The sequence below is a fragment of the Lolium rigidum genome, chromosome 4 (assembly GCF_022539505.1).
Source record: "Lolium rigidum isolate FL_2022 chromosome 4, APGP_CSIRO_Lrig_0.1, whole genome shotgun sequence".
Lineage (NCBI taxonomy): Eukaryota > Viridiplantae > Streptophyta > Magnoliopsida > Poales > Poaceae > Lolium > Lolium rigidum.
The window spans coordinates 163860892-163865276 of record NC_061511.1 but is presented as its reverse complement, the minus strand read 5'-3'; the positions used below and the strand labels follow the sequence as shown (position 1 = coordinate 163865276).

The window sequence follows — 4385 nt, the reverse complement described above, 5'->3', positions numbered from 1 at the left end:
ATCTTTCGGCTGTAAGGACGTGAAACGCGGCTTGCAACCTGCTGCAGTACTAGAAGCTGAAGCTAACTGATGGATTAGAGAGTCTATTTTCAAATTGAATCCAGTACTCGTAGGTGCCAGTAGGTGCGGTACTGAATTGGTATTCCATCGCTTTCATTATAGAAGTCACTAGGACAATGGAGGAGTTTTTCTTAGTGTTATTTGATTCCAGCCGATGGTTTTAGGATACAAGATTTTAAGATGCATGCAGTAGGGAAAGAGAAGAAAAGAGATGGATTCTTTACCTTGGCCTACTAATTAATCAGATCTAGAAAGCATGTTTGGGGGAAGTTAATTCGGCTGGTGCATACGAGGAAGCTACCGTTTCAGAATTTGGAGCAGTTGTTGGCCATCTACCTAAACCTGTACATAGAAGAGTCAGTTTGCATTAGGAAATTTTCTGTTTCTTGACATGGATTAAAAATACTAGCTAGCACGTTTAGTGCTGGGACTAGAGAGCAAGTGCCTAAGCGTGTCTCCTCATTATTTAAGTTATACAACGTAAATTCTAGCACTGTATTGAGTTTGAGATGGTTTGTTCAGGTGGTGGCGTGGATTAATCACGGAACTTTGCCGACAGCTTGTTGCTTCGTTCTTTTGTTGGAGGCAAGTGCATTACGAACCTTGACGCCTTAATATTTGATTGTGTGGCTTGTGTGCTTCTGGTGTGCTTCGTTGTTAATTGGTAATTTGACTCAATAATTTTCTTCTAAAATTTATTGGGCCGCGGGTTGGTAAATTCCGAGCCAATACTGCCGCAGGTTGGTAAACTCCGAGCCAACGCACTGGTAAACTCCGAGCCAGTACTGCGAAAACCCATATTTCAGTTTTCATATAAAATCTGTGTTTCCGAGTGAAGTTCCAATGCTTGTCTATGATTTATGTTTGTACGGTTCCATGTTGTACTTGCTGAGTATTTCCATACTCACTCTTGCGTTTCATTTGGTTTTCAGGTATTAAACTCAGCGACATGCATGGGAAGCGGGCATAGCACAACCACGTCACTTTATTATATCACATGTTCCCATATAATATTTAGAGAGCACTTATACAGAGTATCCATAAACCATTAGTTGTTTCGGTACTGTCTATTTGAGTCTTCTGAAATTATTACTTAATGTGAGCCTTTGGTCGCTCCGATCATGGTTCCTTATGTCTTCCAGTTATGTTATGAACTATATTGATGATATCTGATAAATATCCTTTAAATTCCATGTCGTGGATGTCCAAATAAACAAAGTTGGTGCTGCCCGATTTAGAATTCTTCGTATACTTTCTAGTTTTTAGTATAGTGTGGTAGCATCCTAGGAAGGGTCGATTCCTGGGATGAGAGTGATGAATTCGAGGACGAATTCAATTGAAGTGGGGGAGAATGTAATAACCTGCATTTTAAGAGCATTTTTTTGTATATAATCCGGAAGCGTCCTGACCTAAGATGGGTTTATTTTGCCTAGCTGGTCATGTAATTACAGCAGTTGGATAAATTTGGGAATTAAAAAGAAAAAAAGAACCATGTCAAGTCCAGATAAGGCTAAGAGAAGGAAAGGGGGAATAAAACGCCCAGGTCGAGCTGTTCCTGGACGGAAGACCGAACTATCGCACACCACCATCCAGATCGCGCCGCCGCAAGGGTTAGTAACTTCCGCTGCGCTGTTCCCGGAATCGCTGCTGGTTGTCTTCCGTCTCGGCCGTGTCTTGGTCGCCGCCATCGCTGTTTTCATCCGCTCCGATTACTCTTGAGGGCCTGCAGTTCTCAGGTACGTGGGATCTTTCGGCTGTAAGGACGTGAAACACGGCTTGCAACCTGCTGCAGTACTAGAAGCTGAAGCTAACTGATGGATTAGAGAGTCTATTTTCAAATTGAATCCAGTACTCTTAGGTGCCAGTAGGTGCGGTACTGAATTGGTATTCCATCGCTTTCATTATAGAAGTCACTAGGACAATGGAGGAGTTTTTCTTAGTGTTATTTGATTCCAGCCGATGGTTTTAGGATACAAGATTTTAAGATGCATGCAGTAGGGAAAGAGAAGAAAAGAGATGGATTCTTTACCTTGGCCTACTAATTAATCAGATCTAGAAAGCATGTTTGGGGGAAGTTAATTCGGCTGGTGCATACGAGGAAGCTACCGTTTCAGAATTTGGAGCAGTTATTGACCATCTACCTAAACCTGTACATAGAAGAGTCAGTTTGCATTAGGAAATTTTCTGTTTCTTGACATGGATTAAAAATACTAGCTAGCACGTTTAGTGCTGGGACTAGAGAGCAAGTGCCTAAGCGTGTCTCCTCATTATTTAAGTTATACAACGTAAATTCTAGCACTGTATTGAGTTTGAGATGGTTTGTTCAGGTGGTGGCGTGGATTAATCACGGAACTTTGCCGACAGCTTGTTGCTTCGTTCTTTTGTTGGAGGCAAGTGCATTACGAACGTTGTCGCCTTAATATTTGATTGTGTGGCTTCAGTGCTTCTGGTGTGCTTCGTTGTTAATTGGTAATTTGACTCAATAATTTTCTTCTAAAATTTATTGGGCCGTGGGTTGGTAAATTCCGAGCCAATACTGCCGCAGGTTGGTAAACTCCGAGCCAACGCGCTGGTAAACTCCGAGCCAGTACTGCGAAAACCCATATTTCAGTTTTCATATAAAATCTGTGTTTCCGAGTGAAGTTTCAATGCTTGTCTATGATTTATGTTTGTACCGTTCCATGTTGTACTTGCTGAGTATTTCCATACTCACTCTTGCGTTTCATTTGGTTTTCAGGTATTAAACTCAGCGACATGCATGGGAAGCGGGCATAGCACAACCACGTCACTTTATTATATCACATGTTCCCATATAATATTTAGAGAGCACTTATACAGAGTATCCATAAACCATTAGTTGTTTCGGTACTGTCTATTTGAGTCTTCTGAAATTATTACTTAATGTGAGCCTTTGGTCGCTCCGATCATTGTTCCTTACGTCTTCCAGTTATGTTATGAACTATATTGATGATATTTGATAAATATCCTTTAAATTACATGTCGTGGATGTCCAAATAAACAAAGTTGGTGCTGCCCGATTTTAGAATTCTTCGTATACTTGCGTTATTTAGATAGTGTGGTAGCATCGCCAGGTATGGATGAAACTTGGGATGTTACATTTCAAGTTTTAGTTTCTCTTCTCTAGCTTTTATGAGAGCATTTGTAATATGTTTCGTGAAAGCCAAGTTTATAGCACTAGCATTAGGACTCTTAGCAAGTTTTTGTAAGAACTTTATAACTTCAGAGATGTGGCAATCATCAAAATCCAAACCATTATAATCTAAAGCAATGGGATCATCATCCCCAATGTTGGAAAAAATTTCAGCAGTTTTATCACAGGCAGTTTCAGCAGTTTTAGCAGTTTCAGGCAATTTTGCGGGCTTTGCACTAGGAGTAGTAACATTGCCAACACCAATTATTTTATCATTGATAGTAGGAGGTGCAGCAACATGTGGAGCATTAACATTACTAGTGGTGGTAATAGTCCAAACTTTAGCTACATTTTTCTCTTTAGCTAGTTTTTCATTTTCTTCTCTTTCCCACCTAGCATGGAATTCGGCCATCAATCTTATATTCTCATTAATTATAACTTGGATGACATTTGCTGTAGTAATAATTTTATTTTCAATATCCTTATTAGGCATAACTTTCGATTTCAAAAGATCAACATCAGAGGCAAGACTATCAACCTTAGAAGCGATAATATCAATTTTATTGAGCTTTTCCTCAACAGATTTGTTAAAAGCAGTTTGTGTACTAATAAATTCTTTAAGCATAGATTCAAGTCCAGGGGGTGTGTTCCTATTATTGTTGTAAGAATTCCCATAAGAATTAGCATAACCGTTACCATTATTATAAGGATATGGCCTATAGTTATTACTAGAATTATTCCGATAAGCATTGTTGTTGAAATTATTATTTTTAATGAAGTTTACATCAACATGTTCTTCTTGGGCAACCAATGAAGCTAACGGAACATTATTAGGATCAACATTAGTCCTATCATTCACAAGCATAGACATAATAGCATCAATCTTATCACTCAAGGAAGAGGATTCTTCAACGGAATTTACCTTCTTACCTTGTGGAGCTCTTTCCGTGTGCCATTCAGAGTAATTAATCATCATATTATCAAGGAGCTTTGTTGCTTCACCAAGAGTGATGGACATAAAGGTACCTCCAGCAGCTGAATCCAATAGGTTCCGCGAAGAAAAGTTCAGTCCTGCATAAAAGGTTTGGATGATCATCCAAGTAGTCAGTCCATGGGTTGGGCAATTTTTAACCAAAGATTTCATTCTTTCCCAAGCTTGAGCAACATGTTTATT

At 39.4% G+C, this 4385-nt stretch overlaps 2 long non-coding RNA genes across 2 annotated transcripts; both read left to right on the top strand.

The window, feature by feature from the left end:
- Positions 1–752: 752 nt before the first annotated feature.
- On the top strand, positions 753–1250 carry LOC124708800. Its single transcript, XR_007005329.1, has 2 exons — positions 753–827; positions 993–1250. It is a non-coding gene; the product is annotated as an uncharacterized LOC124708800 (long non-coding RNA).
- Positions 1251–2557: 1307 nt separating this feature from the next.
- Positions 2558–3058, top strand: LOC124708817. Its single transcript, XR_007005344.1, has 2 exons — positions 2558–2632; positions 2798–3058. It is a non-coding gene; the product is annotated as an uncharacterized LOC124708817 (long non-coding RNA).
- Positions 3059–4385: the final 1327 nt, after the last annotated feature.